Below are 18,596 nucleotides of genomic sequence, written 5' to 3'. Positions count from 1 at the left end.
TCGGTGCAGAGGAGTCGGCCATGCCATGCCATGCCTCTAGAGAACGCGTAACGTGCATGCGTCTGCCAGTGGCCGCTGCGTCTGGACCGCCAATCACGGGATGTTGGCAAACTCTGTAAACATTTAATTGTAACTGATACCGTCATCAGCGTTATTCCCACCGATAATTAGGTGTTCATTTCTCACAAAGAGGCCATCGTTGTTAATAAGCCAAACAGCGGTAGCCATTTGAGTTCAATATAGTCACTTTTGTGGAAATGTAATAAAATGAGTATGTTCTACAACGCATGTTGAATCACTCTATTAATTGTGCTTTTTGACACACACGGATCACCTTTAATTTTCTTTTCTGTTATAGAAAATTTCTTGTTTTACTGTTTTACGGTAGCCAGAGTTTATATGCAGTATTGCGTCCATGCTGAGCTCGATGGCTCAATGTAACAAGGTCAAAATGGAAGTACAGTGGTCAGATGCAGTTATTTAGTACTGTCGTAAAGTCAAGTTAGTAATCGGGTTTTATCAGTTAATTGTACCTACTTTATGTAGTGAATAAGTGTATTACTGCTTGTTCATTTCGTATTACATACGTTTCACGTTTTCAGCGGCATTGCCTGTTAAAAAGTATAAAGTTCCTAAGAATGGAAGCCACGCGCTAAAATTTAATTTTTTTACCATGAATAAGGGATAAACTACGCCTTACTTTATTTTTTAGCTTTTCTGTTTCGTCTAAAAGTGTTAGCATCGTACTGGTTAGTATTTATAAACGGAAATTAATGCAGGTTTGATTTCGGTTAAATTTTGAAAGTCTATGGTTCTCTCTTTGACTTCAAACGGTTTTGGTTTCTGTTTGATCATTTTGCACAAAGAGAACACTCTCATAGTGAGAACAAAAAGCTTAACTATACTAAACGTTATATTTATTATTTTTAGGTCACCTAGCCATGGAAAAGCTATAACGGTAGAGGGATTTTGAAATGTAAGTGAGGTTTGAATATAACAAATCATTGTATGTTATTTATGATCCACACAATTCAGGTAAACCAGAGAGAGAACACAGTTCTTTAAAATTTCAAGGGAAATTACACATAAAGGCGCTAACACCACGGGAGGGGGGGGGGGGGAGGGAGGGACCAAATTACGTGGAAGGTTGTATGAAGAAAATACAGCAAGATTTCTTCATCCTTGCAGGTCACGAATTGGTATTCAACAAGACAAAAAGCGACCAAAATTATGACTCAATACGAAAAACAAGTTGCATGGCAGAAGAATTAAGCTACAAGTTGCTCAGAATATGGATCGTGCTACTACAATTGTGAGACACACCAACCTGGAAGATCAGGGAATATCTGCACCACACTTATCTGGTGATAAATAAAGAACAAAACATTTTCTCCAGAGTTGAATATTTGTGAAAAGCAAGCTGATGGTCTCAAGGAGAGGAGAAAGCTTTACCCTGCAGTTGCTAATGAAAAGGGGTTACCAGTCAATCGGCAAAGGCATCTCATAAGATCTAAATCTATTACTGTAGACTATCACGTCTTGGAAAGTGGTATATGAAATGCAGTGAAAAATTTAGAATTCATCATTGATAATCCACCTGACATATCCATAAAAAGTTTTTCTTGTATCTTGTGAATAAATATTTCACTGTTACTAAAGCAGTACAAGTTTATGAATGTAGCTCTACCGCATATTGCAATAAGGAGATAAAACTATCCTTTTCTTATAAAAACACTCATCCTTAGAAATAGACATTTCTCAACGTGAGTGCCTAGCGGAGATTTTTTCTTCTGCTAGCAGCCGGACGGCGGCGGCATTGGCGGGGAGTACGTTTCCCCTCCGCTGCGAAGCCTTTGTTTGTGTTCAGATACTGCGCGTATAGCAGGGCATGTTTGTGTTAGGCGACGGGACGCAATGCAGAGTGTGGAATGAAAGTTTCTTAAGTGCAATAGGATAACACAATTATCCTATTCATCAGAAGGGTATTAATGTATGATTCATACATGTGTTGGGAGTCAGTGTGTGCAACAATGACATTATTACAATAAGAATTTCCTAAAATTCAAGTTCCTAATCAGAGTAAGATTTATCGATTAGCAAATACATCTCATGAAACGGGCAGTCTTCTTGACAGAAAATATAGACAGCACGTACAGTACAGAATTAACTCCGGATAACAATGGACACACACTGGAAAGATTTCCTAGAAAATCGGTTTGATCTTTTTCTCAGCAAATGGGAATTTCTATGGCTCCGTTCAAACAGCTACGAAGTTACTGTAATTACAGCCCTATAAAATAACTGCAGTGCAAGAACTTAAACTTTATGACACTGAAAAAAGATTGCAGTTTTCTGAACGGTTTTTAAAGAGGGTGTATGGCAGAGAAACAGACCCTAACGGAAATTTCTTTTCGAACAAACCATGGTTCAATCTAAATTGATATATTAATTCACAAAATAACTTTTTTTGGAGTTCTGAAAAGCCTAACGTAATACACAAGGAACTACTGTATGATAAAAAATGGGAGTGTCGTGCACTGTTAGACGTTAGAGAATAATATGCACTATTTTTTCCAAGATATAATTAAGATTGATAGATACGTGAGAAACATTTTGCGGCCTTTCTTTGACCAATTAACAAAGAGAGACAATATGCTTTCGTGATCTTTCAGCAGGACTCTAAAATGGCATGTACAGCCAATTTCTCACTACAGGAAATTCATGACCTGTTTCAAGATAGAGTTATCACTAACAACATGTTGCCCCCTCATTCCCCGGATTCACCCTGCTACGATTTTTATCTGTGGGGCTCTGTACAAAAAAAGTATACAAATCAAATCCACACACTTCAGGTGAACTTAAAAGTAACATTCTTCGAGAAACTGCGGCCGTTCCTCAGGAATAAATGCAGAGTGTAGTGGGCAGTTTACTAAGGAGGTGTCACAAATTCTTGAACAACGAAAGCTGTTTACTCTTCTTTCTAAGTGTTTGTGTTATGAGTGTTAGAAATAAGTTATGAGACAAACCGCACTATTTTTTTCTGTGGTTCTCCTACCACATGCACCGAGTGCAAAGCAGCCGGCCCTGCTGGCTAGTCGCACGCTGCGAAAGTGGTTGCATTGACAATTGATCACCCTGTCTATAAGCTGCTATAATGTATTAAATTTTTTCAGTGTCCACAAAGGAGCCATAGTATTAGCATGTTCCATAAAAATAATACTTAAAGAATTACGCAAATGAAAGTATAAGAGTAAAAACTTCAAAAAGTTACATCAAATATATTAATTTGAATCCAACTTCATCCCACTTAAACCCACGTTCAAGCATATATGGTTTGAATGTTTTAGCACAGGTGTGGCAGTACAAAATCTGTATGTTAAGGTTTCATGACTACTGGTGGTTCTTATGGTAACTATTGTGTGGGTTAATAGAAAGTTCCTAACATTTACATCTAAATATGAAACTGTTTAGGTGCAATTGGGTGGGTTATGGGATGAGTGGAGGCTAGGCTAGACAGAAAGGATGCCAGTGCAATCGGAATAATAGAGTTCAAACGCGGGAGGAGAATACTTTGGGAAATCAACTGTATGTAAGAGATAAAAGAGCGGTGATATACAAATTCAGGGAGATCATGTGCAGTTCGGTGGTGAATGTGGAAGTAGGTATTGTTTGTTGCAACACAGGATGGTCAATATGTCAGCAAGGATATGACTAGGTGGACGTAATTTATTGGAAGCGTGTACTAGTGGATATTTTCTTGTAACTCTCCCAATTTTATTCCATTCCATGGCGGGTTGTTTTTTCAGTGTCACCACCATCATCGTATGAATGCCAGCCGATCATACACCAGTGAATTCTAGAGTGCTATTTACTGTTGAACAGGAAACGCTATAGATCACTGCATACTATGCTGATGACTCGCCATGAGAAAAAAAGAAATACAGGATGAAATAAAAGACAGAAGTATAGATATTTCGGGCAACCTTGTAAAGATTACTTTAAGTTCTACTTTGTTTCAGATTATATTATAAATTACAATTAATTTTCAATAATAACAAGTATATCTGAAACAGCATGTCCCATTAATAGCCCAAACATTTCACTTCACTAGCTAAAACTTTATTGAATTTTGTTAGAAAAGGCAACTTGTTTTTCATTCCAGTTGTAATAAATTACAATTTCCACTCATGAAATACATACTTGTTAATTATGTTCTTTAATAATGCACAACCGTTAATGCATTAAGATAAAAATGATACTAGTTACATGTATTGTATATGGTAATCACTTCCTTTATTGAAATTGTAATTATATTAAAAAAGAGATAGTGTCTTAGACTTTTTGTGAACATTTCATGATCTCCAGAAACCTTCAAATGTTATGTGTTATGTGAATTACGACATATCTCTTTGAACGAATATTTTGCATTTAATTTACTTTTTGCCGATTTTTAATTTCAGTATAAAGTGATCTAGTAGTTTCTATGCTGGTCCTGTCTGTTCCAATTCACATGGGCTTGTTCAGTTTTAGAACTGATCGTCGTATGTAGCAGCAATGAGTCATCTACATTCATCCAGAAACATTCTGTTTTACTTTTGAGTCCACTGTTTTATTTTGTATTAAAGAATTACTTTGAAAATGACTCAAAAATATATCTGAGAGGACAGTTGGTGTACTGCTGGTCACAGTCACATCCTGTTTCCGTTCTTAAACTTTCGCATTAATGATAAAGTACTTATGTGACAATATTAGTTGAAACATGACAATGACTTCTGACGTTTCAAGAATTGACCGACTTTTATATTTTACTAAGTTTTAATAATTGTATCTACTGTTTATTCAGTTGTTACATATGTAAATAGGTTAGCTCTATTAAAAGAAGCAAACCTATCACCTGCAGAAATATATACATATCTAGAATTTTTGTTACTAAATTATTTTTGTTCTTTGCAATGACTTATCAAAAGTATGGTACTACTTCAGAATTTCACTCAGCGATTAAGAGACTTTAAAGGAAGGTGAATTTTTATAATTAACAATCCATCTTATCTGAACATGAGATTTATGGATTTTGGATTGAGCTCTCAATCTTAGAACAGTGATGTTCATAATAATGTATGTCCTTACTTTATGTTCTGTATTCGCTATGTTTCTGATTCTGTTCTGGAATTTTACTGATGGCTCTTGTTTAATCTCAGTTATTTTATTTTCAGAAAAGGAAGTCAATATGTTAGTGAAATACTCATCTTTTTTCATAATTACTACAGAGCACCCTTTCTCAGCTTTGAAGATTACAGCATTATTACTGATGAGTTTCATGTTCATTCTCTTTACAAGTTTCCTCTCTTCACAAACTGCTTTTCGAGTATCTTTATCGTTAATTGTGTCCTTCTGAATAATTTTATTCGTATTGTGTTCTACGATAGTCTATTCTGTACCATTTAGATCAGCTAAGTCAGCTGCTTTCTTAGTTTGTGTGAGAAGGTTTTTAGGTTACTGTTGCTCAATTTGACTTTTACATTGCGTTTCGGCCCTTTCCTGAGTAATGCATGTCCTTTTTCGTTAAAGATGGTGTCAGTTTGATTAATACCTCGTTCATAAAACTGTGTTTCATTGGACCGTTTCTGACAATGTTTTATAGTTTCCAGCTTCTCCTGATGTCTGTGTGTGCTTTTATTTTGCATTTATTTACAGTACTATCGACACACTTTTCAGCAGATTATACTTAAGAGCAGAATTCAATAAATATTGAAACAATCAATGCATCATGTGATTTAGAAAAACACGAAAAAGTTGTGAGAGATGGCGGTATTGTTCATAATTCCTGCGTCTCAGTTTCCATGCACATTATTTCGACTGTCTAACTGCCAAAAATTTAAACGAAATCAGTGGTACACACTTACTTGGGGGGCGGGATCTAGACACCAGGTGGAAACAACCGCGGATATCGACGATTGTATGGAGGCGGGAGTAGCAGCTTCAAATACAGCGGCAGGCTCTTGCATCTCCTAATGTTACTCTGTGGTTCCGTTGTGGGCCAGACCTGACAGGACCTGCTGAACTTTCCTATATGCCCTTGTGTCACTATGGCTCTCCTCTGGATGGTTCCAGACGTCACTTTCACAGCTTATATAAGTGACACACCCTGCCAGTTTTTATCTAATTCACTATATAAAACGAACACAGTTCTTAGGTTGACATTGTTTTATACAAATGTCACCTGCATTTTGTTTCTACACACTGAACGAAGTGATAAAGTTGAAGTTCACAAACACACTAACCTTTATTGAAGGTACAGAAGAGAGTGCTGACTAGTCAACATTTCCAATGTTGTTAAATAGCAACAGGTGGTTCCTCCAACCCTGTGGTTACAACCAAGGCGTCTCTCACTTAAACAGTATGTAAATACTTTGTTATTAGCTGTGATGTCATGAAGAGCCCATTGAGCAGCACCAATATACCTACTCTAGACCACCACCCAGTAAAGTGCAAGCATGTCCATCTTTGATGACCACTTGGAGATAAGTGTCTTAGAGCACTGCATCTAAATCTTGAAGCCACTTGAGTGGCACTCATTACCCAAAGGTCGAGTTTCACGGGGGCTGGCTTCATTCGGCTGGAAGTTCTCTCAGTTGCCTTCACATGCACTCATCGAATACAAACCGACAGGCACTTGGTCGTAAGATGCATTTGAGGAAACATACTAGTTACCTTCGTCACCTCATAGCGTGAAGCGTAGTGGTGAGTATTTGACTGTAGTTACCTTAAAAAAAACATTCATACGTTGGTTCAGATATTTCAAAAGTATCTCAAGCAATTAAAGATGAGGCTAATAAACATTAACAAATTCACTGTTTACAAATGAAACTAGCATCGAAAGCATCTGAAGTTACTGAATAAATTACTAAACGTTACTGTCACCACAACATTTCAGTAAACTGGACATAGACTTTTCAGGAGGGGGATTGCCAGTCCTTTCAGTAAGATAGTATAGTGGTTTTCATAAATAACAATAACATATGGTGAATAAGATATGACAGTTGGCTTCAGTAGCATGAGACAATTACCATGGGTGTGAGACATTCAGAGAACTCTTATTCTGCTGTGGGAAAGTGGTGACATATTAGCATAATTCTGGAATGCTTTTAGTATTTCCAGAAGGTCTTTAGTTAATGAATGGAAAAGTATACTACAGGGGAAGGGTGAGGGTGGGGGGGGGGGGGCGGGGAGGGAGCAGGCCGTGACAGAAGTGAGAATGAGGTGGTTAAAGCTGCATTTGTGCTTTCTTTTTTGAAACAAATTTCAGAAAAGTTTATGACTTCATGGTTACCCATGTTGTCTACTTTGCATTATTCATGTATCATCCATTGAGCACAAACATAATCCATGACTGAAAATAGCTTAAAAATTGCAAATTATGGCACACAAAACATTGCTTCCTTGAAGAGTGAGAAAAAGTAACACTTTTGTCATTCATGGGTTCATCATCATCTTCTTCCTCTTCTCTTTGCCTAAAATTAAACTTTCAATTCTCCAGCAGTTCTTTGTAAAACTTAAGCTCTGCATTAGTTTCCCAGTTGGAACCAAATTTCGCATTTAACAGGCTCATAACGTGTTTGAGTTTTGAAGATAAACTGTTTCGTCCTTCAGCACACTGTCAAATGAACATGTGTCTTTTCAGTCTTCTCAGAGTTAAAACAAAATGATGAATCATTTAACAATATGTGATATGAGAACTTGGGCATATTTGGTTTCAATACATGACAAATATAATAGATAAACGATTGTTTCAGAAACTTCGTAATTGAAATCCACATTGGATGTGCAAATTTTCAGAACACAACATGCAGAGTACATACAATTTTTTGGAACAGAATGCAAAGTTCAATGCTTAATGTCCACGGGATGTGAGAAGTTACGGAAAGACTCTATTATAACATTACAAATAACGCTACAATGATTCTGGAATGTGTGATACCTTGACTTCGATTGTTTTTCGACTTGTTAAGTTTTTAAACTAGCTGCTTCTTATGATGGTGCAAAAGAGGATATTGCAAGCTATATTCATTATTCAATTCTTTTCACAAAAATATAAATTTCACAGTAGAGCATGAGGAAAATATAAAAATTCCTTGGATATTTAATAATTGTAAAGAATCCACCGCGATTGCAATCTTGGATATTAGTATCACCAACGTACAATAAAAACGTAAGCCCAATATACACAGATAACACCGATACACAGACATAAAAACAGACAACTCATCATGACATCCAACAACATACAAACATGTAGCATTTAGGGCCATGCTACACAGAACACACTCACTTAGCAGAAATCGATCTTACAGGATTACTGGACACAATAAACAGTATTGTCATAAGCGTTGGGTACAAAGCCAATAAAATTGATAATTTAGACACATATATTCACGAAAAGGCAACAAATTGTCACACTAAGAAAGAAAAAATATTGTCAGGATGCCATACCCAGATCCCATTTCACAAAACACTGCTCACCTATCAAAAATAATATAGCAGTTGCTTTCCGAACTAGTGATAAGTTAGGACACTTACTTGACCAGGTATCAAATATTCAATAAGAGTGGAACATACAAAGTATCATGCTCCAGCTGTTCTGCCTATGATGTAAAGAGAACAGCCATAAATTTCAAAATCAATTTTCTGGCACACCCGAATGCTTAACCACTTAACCACTTAAAAAAATCGGTTATTACACATCGTATGATAGAAATGAAACACGTCAAGAACAGATTTGAAAAGAACTTTTTAGTACTAAAGAAAGCAATCCAACTGTAAGACCCTAAACCTGTTTGAAACTACTGTAAACATACGTCCACAAAATCAAAAAGCCTGAAACCAAGTTAAATGAACAGATTAAACAGGCCACTGTTACATTTAGCCAGTTTAAAGACTTATTTTACATTTATTTCCTTGAAATGTCACTTTATAACTCCGATGTATGACACTAAATAACAAACTTACATCTTTGGTCGTCTCATGTCACACTGCATCTGAGAAGTTATTTGAAATGTATAAACATGTATGCACATGAAGAGACGTGATGTGTGGTCACAATCTGGATAAACGAACATCTGTCAGCATTAAAAAGCAATAAATTGTTTTTCCTGGATTTTCAGTAAGTATTTTCATTGTTTCTCATCATGTTTCGCGTTTTTTTCTTTTTTTTTCATTCGACAATTGCAAACCCTAGCATGCAACCTTGTAAGACATAAGTTTTGCGTCAACTCAAAGTAAAGAGTATTAAAACAATTTGCAACTGATGATGGACGCAAAGGGTCAGACACGAAAGCAGTGTGACTGAAGGTGTTATTATTCATACTTCCTGTGTATTGAGTACAATCACATCCACAACTGCAAAATATGGATAAACCTAATTTTAGAAGTTTTCATTAGCCATGCCGCCGCAAGAGGTTCCTGCGACACTCGGTGTGGTCAGCTTAGTACTTTTAAATGGGCACCCGTCATTTTATTCCATATTTGGTTCCTACTTCAAAAAATACCTAAGATTGACTCAAAACATTGTTTTCAATTCGTGGTAGATGGCTCTGTAAACGACAGATTTCAATTCTTCTTGTTTTTGAAGTTAAGAAGCAACGCTTTTGATTCTACATTCATTTACGGAAATATAAACCTTTGTGTTCTAACGGTTGATATACCTCGTCGAAACTCACTTTAGTTTTGGAAATCTGATTAAACAGAACAGTTTCAGTGTGTGGTGTGTGGTGAAAAACTACGTTTAGCACGATGCAGGAAGAACGACGTGGGTTTAATAGCTTTCTGATCCCATCGGGATGCTTGATTTCAATTAGTCCGTTTGCCTCTCACTATTTGGATGCGGCTGCCAGTAGCACTACATGGACATTTTACTTTAATACAGCGATTGTGGTTTGTTTTTTGCCGGTAGCCGCGTAGCGGCCACTGCGAAAGCTATGGTTGGCGGATGGAAACACTTACAGAAGTGTCACCGTGACGGCCCGGTTCGAGGGGGGCCACCGATATGAAGCGTTCCTATGATTTTTGGACTCACCAACTCAAACCCATAAGGAACAGAAAACTATGTTACCATACAAGTAACGTATCTGCCAGAAATGTCAACGTCTAGCCATATTATTGGTATTGTACAACACTCAGGTAGCGTTTGAACATTAGTATCAATCGTGAGTACAGAGAAGTTTTACATCGTAAATTAAACGGGCAGTCAAATGTGTATTCGTAACTGCAGAAACTGGGGCACTTGATATTTGTCGATTACAGCACCATCTACCCCGATCTGGAAACAATATTCTGAGTAAACCGAATCTATTTTTGGCATAGAATCGAAATATGCAATAAAAATGTGGTGTTCCCATTTGAAAATACGAAGTTGAGCCTGCCCAAGCAGGAGAGGTGGTTAAGAGATGCCAGGTATAGCGCAGACAGATGTCACCTTTGCTAATGTTAACTTTTCACCTAAAACATTCTTTCGAACGATGCGTCGTTTTCGAGATATTTAGATGTCTTCAAGTTGAAACAAATATCCTGTATATGCTGTGTAAGAGTGTTGGGAAAACCGCGAAAAAGACAATGACATCTGATGAGTTCATTAGGATTTTTGCAGTGGTGCTAGCACAAGGAAGTATTTACGCTTTTCTTCAGTCAAGCACCATTTTCCAACTGCTGCTGTTAACAGAATTTTAATGAAAAACTAGTCACGCCACAGTGAGAGAGAGGATACGACAGTCAGGGTATGAACCTGATGCTGATGCCAAAATGCTTGAATGCAATCTATTGCTGTCACTGGCATTTTCCCCATTCTATTAGAAATAAGCAGCACATCAGTAGGCTAGTTTGTGGAGACGATATCTAAACAATGTACCGAGTCTGACAGCGTTACTCTGAGACGAGGAGATATGGAGGCCAGTAACGCCAACAGTCAAGAAGTGATCGATGGCTCTGCTGAAGCACTGAAAAAAGGCCTTAATTTTACTCCACCCCTGCGAAGTCTGCCATAAGCGACATCGTTGCTGGAATAGGATCTCTCTCATGGCACGTTAGAGGACGTCATGCTAACTGCTGATCCGATCCAATGAAAGTGAAGCCAATGAAATCTGATACTAGAGAGGAAATACGACGGAGCTTACACTTGTTGTATGAAAACGAAAAACCTGGTTGTCTCTCATGCCAATGAAGGAACTACTACTGTGTTTCTTAACACTGACGACTACCACCCTTAAATGTTACAGTATTAGAGGTAGATGTACACTGGAGGCTTGTTTACGGTCCCGCACAATTCATGGTGAGGAAGATAGCTTTCAAAGTATTCTCGCATGCCAGATAAAGTGGCGATGAAATTAGTGCCACGTGCCATTACACCTCTGGTTTTTATGAATTTATAAAATCTGTAGCTTAATTTTCATAATCGTAATATCGGACAGGAGTATACAGATGGCATCTAACACTGTGAGTCAGCAGCACTTCTATTCTCATTCTGTTCTGTGAACTTCAGCCAACTGTTGTCTTGGCTTCGCACATCCTCGATTTAGTGTTAGAATCACTTTCTGCAACGTGCTTCTTGTAACTATTCGTAGGAAATTCGCTTTGATCTTAAGCAGTTGTTTGGTGGCACAGGGCAGGGAATCGAGCGACGCAAATACAGTGATAAAAATAATAAGTCTAGTTGTGTCACAACGCTTCTATTGTTAATCAACCCGATGAGACCTGAAAATTCAAATGATAGGTGCCACAAATCATCCTACTGTGACAAATACTAAAAGTGAGCTACTTATTTGGAAGAGTAAGGGAGTATCAAAATTTCCCGAAAACACACCCCTTAGGTCCATCATCAGTGTGCTTACCTACAGATTGGTGAAACATTTGGCAGGGTTATTGGCACACAGAGCGAGACGTTGTCACGTTAACTCTTGGACATTAAGTCACTCAAAAACAAGAAGGTAGGTCAAAATGACAAATAAGTAATGTAAATTGAACGCCACAGCACTATTATTATTCTGACGACTAGTTTTGGTCACTACATTTGCGTCATCTTGAAACGTCCCCTTAGAACAATTATACACGACTGTGCTTAAACTGACACACAATATTTTTTAGCGCAACGCAATCTGACTTTCAAAAATCCCTACAAAAGAATGGCCCTGACTAACATTAACCTATACCTTTCACAAATCACTTACCTCACAAAAATCTTCGTTACTCGAACTACTGCAATACAGCGAGCGCCACTACTGCCAGCTAAATAACAAATTCAAACTACGAAAGGCACTAACTACTGATAGGCATAGTTAGCAAATGAAAGATTTTAATAGAGAACAAACAATGTATTTACCTTAATAGTGTTGAAAAACCGTAATATACATAGCAGTTCATAATATCCAGTATAACAAATTTCAAAACTCCGCCATCTCTCCCCACATCCACCACTGCTGGCGGCTCGCCTCCAACTGCGCAACGTTACGCGCTGTTCACATCCAGCTGCCGCTGCCCAACACTACAATGGCAGACAACAATGCAAACTAGCCACAGACTGCACACAGCACAGCCAGTGATTTTCATACAGAGCGCTATGTAACGTTGCCAATAAGAAAACATTAACAGCCCACTTACAATCTTCATACTCTGAAAATCTGGCTGTGGTGTTCCATTTCCATCACTTATGCTGTCAGCCGCTGTCCCAAGTCTACAAGAAGGATAGATGTAACAAGCTTAAGACAACAGATGGTTAATATGATTCTTGTGTCGCTTTCTACAATTGTGTCTCCAGAGAACGCACTGGATTTTTGGCCAAGCACTTCAAATCGTCGAGTTGTTCCACCTTACCCTAACGACAACGCACCTCCCGTACTGTGGCAAGGATGGGATCTTCTCTGTCCCCAAATGTCGAGAACTTCAACTTCTTTGTGGTACTTTTGAGTGAAAAGCCTCAAAACTTTAACCATTTTATCTCGGAGTAGCACTTGTAGTCTACGTCCTCAATTATTTGCTGGATGTGTTCCAATCTCTGTCTTCCTCTACAATTTATACCCTCTACAGCTCCCTCTAATATCATGGAAGTTATTCCCCGACGTCTTAACTGATGTACTAACGTCCTGTCCCTTCTTCTTTTCAGTGTTTCCCATGTACTCCTTTCTCACCGATTCTGCGAATAACTTTCTCATTCCTTACTTTGCCAGTCCATCTAATTTTCAACATTTTTCTGTACCAAGACATCTCAAGTTTCTTGTATTCTCTTCTGTTCCGGTTTTCCCACAGTCCATTCAGAAATTTTTTCCTCAAATTAAGGTGCACGTTTGATTCTAGTAGACTTCTCTTAGCCAGGAATGTTCTTTTCACCGGTGCCAGTCTGCTTTTTATATCCTCTTTGCCCCGTTCGTCCTGGATTATTTTGCTGCCTAGGTAGCAGAATTCCTCAAATTAATCTACTTCATGAGTACCAATCCTGGTGGTTAGTTTTTCACTGTTCTTCTTTCCGCTATTTACTTTCGTCTTTCTTCGATTTTCTCTAAATCCATATTTTGTACTCATTAACTATTCATTCTATTCAGCAGCTCCTGTAATTCTTCCTCACTTTCACTGAGAATAGAAATGCCACCAGTGAATCTTATCGTTTATAGCTTTTCATCTTGCATTTTAATTCTACTCTTGAACCTTTCTTTTATTTCCGTCATTACTTCTTCGATGAACAGGTTGAACAGTAGGGGCGAAAGGCTACATCCCTGTCTTACACCATTTTTAATATGAGGTCTTCGTACTTGGTGTTCCAATCTTATTATTCCCTCTTAGTTCTTGTACGTATTGTATATTGCTCGTCTTTCTCTTTAGCTTACCGCTAATTTTTCTCAGAATTACAAACATCTTGCACCATTTCACATTCAAAAATGGTTCAAATGGCTCTGAGCACTATGGGACTCAACATCTATGGTCATAAGTCCCCTAGAACTTAGAACTACTTAAACCTAACTAACCTAAGGACAGCACACAACACCCAGCCATCATGAGGCAGAGAAAATCCCTGACCCCGCCGGGAATCGAACCCGGGAACCCGGGCGTGGGAAGCGAGAACGCTACCGCACGACCACGAGATGCGGGCACCATTTCACATTGCCGAACATTTTTACCAGGTCGACAAATCCTGTGAATGTGCCTTCATTTTTCTTTAGTCTTGTTTCTATTATCAATCGCAAGGTCAGAATTGCTTCTCTGGTAGCTTTGTCTTTCCTAAAGCCAAACTGATTGTCATCTAACATATCCTCAACTTTCTTTTCCATTCTTCTGTATATTATTCCTGTCTGCAACTTGGGTACATGAATTGTTGTGCTAATTGTGTGATAGTTCTCGCACCTGTCCGCTCTTGCAATCTTCGGAATTGTATGGATGGTATTTTCCAAAAGTCAGATGCCATATTGCCAGACTCATTCACTCTACACACCAAAGTGAGTAGCCATTTTGTTGCCACTTCCCCCAATGATTTTAGAAATTCTGATGGAATGTTGTCTATCCCTTCTGCCTTATTTGATTTTAAGTCTTCCAGAGCTCTTTTAAGCTCTGATTCTAATACTGGATCTCCTATCTCTTGTATATCGACTCGTGTTTCCCCTTCTATCACTTCATCAGACAAGTCATCCCCCTCACAGAGGCCTTCAGTGTATTCCTTCCACCTATCTGCCCTATCCTCTAGATTTGACAGTGGTATTCCCATTGCATTGTTAATATTTCAGCCGTTGCTGTAAGTTTCAGGAAAAGTTGTTTTGACTTTCCTATATGGTGAGTCGGTCTTTCTGACAATCATTTCTTTTTCGGTTTCTTAAGATTTTCCACGTAGTCATTTCGTCTTAACTTCCCCGCACTTCCTATTTATATCGTTCCTGCATTTCCTTGAACATTTTTATACTTCCTTCTTTCATCGATCAACTGAAGTATTTCTTGTGTTACCAGTGGTTTGTTCGCAGTTACCTTCTTTGTACCAACATCTATGGTTGCCCTTTTTAGAGTTGCCCATTCCTCTTCTACTGAACTACCTACTAATCTATTCCTTATCACAATGTCTACAGCCTCGGAGAACTTCAAGCGTGTCTCTTCATTGCTTAGTACTTCCGTATCCCAGTTCTTTACGCATTGATTCTCTCTGACTAGTATCTTAAACTTCTGCCTACTCTTCATCACTACTAAATTGTGATCTGAGCCTACATCTGCTCCAAGGAACGGCTTTCAATCCAGTATCTGATTTTGGAATATTTGCCGGACTGTGACGTAATCAAACTGAAATCTTCCCGTACTTCCCTGCATTTTTCACGATCCTTGAACAGAGTGTTCTCTATTACTAGCTGAAATTTCTTGCAGAATTCAATTAATCTTTCTCCTCCTTCATTCCTAGTACCAAGCCCATATTCTGCCGTAACCCCTTCTTCTACTCCTTCCTCTGAAAACGCATTCCAATCCTCCATGACTATGAGAATTTTTTCTTCCTCTACGTACTGACTTACCCGTTCAGTATTCTCATATACTTTCTCTGTCACTTCATCTTCAGCTTATGGTGTCGGTTTGCTGTCGACTCTGATGAGAACCACCCTATCACTGAACTGTTCTTCTGACTTCTTATGCCGGAAGTCTTCAGCCGCCTCTGCTGATGACTTTTATTCAAAATTTAAGCGGTGGCGGGTTTCGAACCCGCGGCCAAGAACGTTTTGATTTCTAATCAGAGACGCTTATCCGCCCCCCGGTAGCTGAATGGTCAGCGTAGCGAATTGTCAATCCTCTGGGCCCGGGTTAAATTCCCGGCTGGGTCGGGGAATGTTCTCCGCCCAAGGACTGGGTGTTGTGCTGTTCTCATCGTCATCCTATCATCCTCATCGACTGAAGGTCGCCGAAGTGACGTCAAATTGAAAGACCGGCACCCGGCGAACGGTCTGCCCGACGGGGTCCCTAGCCATACGTTTAAATAAATAAATAATCAGAGACGCTACCCCCTTTCTTATCTCATTTTGTTCATTACTGTTCGTTGCATTGGCTCGGGAGAGACGTAACATTACACCCTTTCAAGTTAATCGTCGATCCATTCACTCACTTTTTTAAAAAAATTTATTACAGAGGACAGCTAACCCCTGACCGTACACGCTGAGCTACCATGCTGGCAACCCGTAGACCACGGGTGCACCCGAGAAGCTTATGCCCATGAATCAGGGGCTGATAACCTAGCGTTGAGCGCATGGTTTTACACTACTGGCCATTAAAATTGCTACGCCACGAAGATGACGTGCTACAGATGCGAAATTTAACCGACAGGAAGATGATGCTGTGATATGCAAATGATTAGCTTTTCAGAGCATTCACACAAGGCTGGCGCCGGTGGCGACACCTACAACGTGCTGACATGAGGAAAATTTCTCATACAGAAACAGTAGTTGACCGGCGTTGCCTGGGGAAACGTTGTTGTGATGCCTCGTGTAAGGAGGAGAAATGCATACCATCACGTTTCCGACTTTGATAAAGGTCGGATTGTAGCCTATCGCGATTGCGGTTTACGTACCGCGACATTGCTGCTCGCGTTGGTCGAGATCCAGTGACTGTTAGCAGAATACGGAATCGGTGGGTTCAGGAGGGTAATACGGAACGCTGTGCTGGTTCCCAGCGGCCTCGTACCACTAGCAGTCGAGATTACAGGCATCTTATCCGCATGGCTGTAACGGATCGTGCAGCCACCACTCGATGCCTGAGTCAAAAGATGGGGACGTTTTCAAGACAACAACCATCGCACCAACAGTTCGACGACGTTTACAGCAGCATGCTCGGAGACCACGGCTTCGGTTACCCTTGACGCTGCATCACAGACAGGAGCGCCTGCGATGGTGTACTTAGCGACGAACCTGGGTGCACGAATGGCAAAACGTTATTTTTTCGGATGAATGCACGTTCTGTTTACAGCGTCATGATGGTTCAAAAGGTTCAAATGGTTCAAATGGCTCTGAGCACTATGGGGCTCAACATCTTAGGTCATAAGTCCCCTAGAACTTAGAACTACTTAAACCTAACTAACCTAAGGACATCACACACACCCATGCCCGAGGCAGGATTCGAACCTGCGACCGTAGCAGTCCCGCGGTTCCGGACTGCAGCGCCAGAACCGCTAGACCACCGCGGCCGGCGTCATGATGGGCGCATCCGTGTTTGGCGACGTGGCGGTGAACGCACATTGGAAGCGTGTATTCGTCATTGCCATACTGGCGTATCACCCAGCGTGATGGTATGGAGTGCCATTGGTTACACGTCTCGGTCACCTCTTGTTCGCATTGACGGAACTTTGAACAGTGGACGTTACACATCAGATGTGTTACGACCCGTGGCTCTACCCTTCATTCGATCCCTGCGAAACCCTACATTTCAGCAGAATAGTGCACGACCGTATGTTGCATATCCTGCACGGGCCTTTCTGGATACAGAAAATGTTCGACTGCTGCCCTGGCCAATACATTTTCCAGATATCTCACCAATTGAAAACGTCTGGTCAATGGTGGCCGAGCAACTGGCTCGTCACAATACGCCAGTCACTACTCTTGATGAACAGTGGTATCGTGTTGAAGCTGAATGGGCAGCTATACCTGTACACGCCATCCAAGCTCTGTTTGACTCAATGCCCAGGCGTCTTAAGGCCGCCATTACGGCCAGAGGTGGTTGTTCTGGGTACTGATTTCTCAGGATCTATGCACTCAAATTGCGTGAAAATGTAATCACATGTCAGTCCTAGTATAATATGTTTGTCCAATGAATACCCGTTTATGATCTGCATTTCTTCTTGGTGTGGCAATTTTAATGGCCAGTAGTGTAGATTCACAGGTATGTTAATGACTCGAAGACGTCTTAACTTATAGAACCCAGCATGTTGCCCTGGACGGCGAGTGTTTATCACAGACAAGGATATCCTCAGGAGTGCCCCAGGGAAGTGTGTTAGGACCGCTGTTATTCTCTATATACATAAATAACATGGAGGACAGGGTGGACAGCAACCTGCGGTAATTTTCTGATGAGGCTGTGGTGTACGGTAAGGCGTTGAAGTTGAGTGATTTTTAGGAGGATATAAGATGACTTAGACAAAATTTCTCTTGGTATGATGAATGGCAGCTAGCTCTCAATGTAGAAAGATGTAAGTTAATGCGGATGGATAGGAAAAACGAATCTGGGCGTAACGTAACAAAAAGATGTGAAATAGAAAGAGCATGTCAGGATTGTGGTAGGAGAGACGAATGATTGACTTTGATTTATTTTGAAAATTCTAAGAAAGTGTAATTCATCTGTAAAGCAGACCACATATAGGATGCTAGTGCGACCTATTCTTGAGTACTGCTCGAGTGTTTGGGATCCCTACCTGATCGGATTAAAGGAAGACACCATAGCAGTTCAGAGATGGGCTGTTACATTTGCTACTGTTAGGTCCGAACAATACGGAAGTGTTACGGAGATGCTACGGGAACTCAATTCGGAATCTCTGGACGGAAGGCGACTTTTTTTCGAGGAACACTACTGAGAAAATTTATAGAATCGAGTTTTGATGCTGACTGCAGAAC

Source organism: Schistocerca cancellata, chromosome 7 (assembly GCF_023864275.1).
Source record: "Schistocerca cancellata isolate TAMUIC-IGC-003103 chromosome 7, iqSchCanc2.1, whole genome shotgun sequence".
In the NCBI taxonomy this organism is placed as follows: Eukaryota; Metazoa; Arthropoda; class Insecta; order Orthoptera; family Acrididae; genus Schistocerca; species Schistocerca cancellata.
This window is presented reverse-complemented; position numbering follows the sequence as displayed.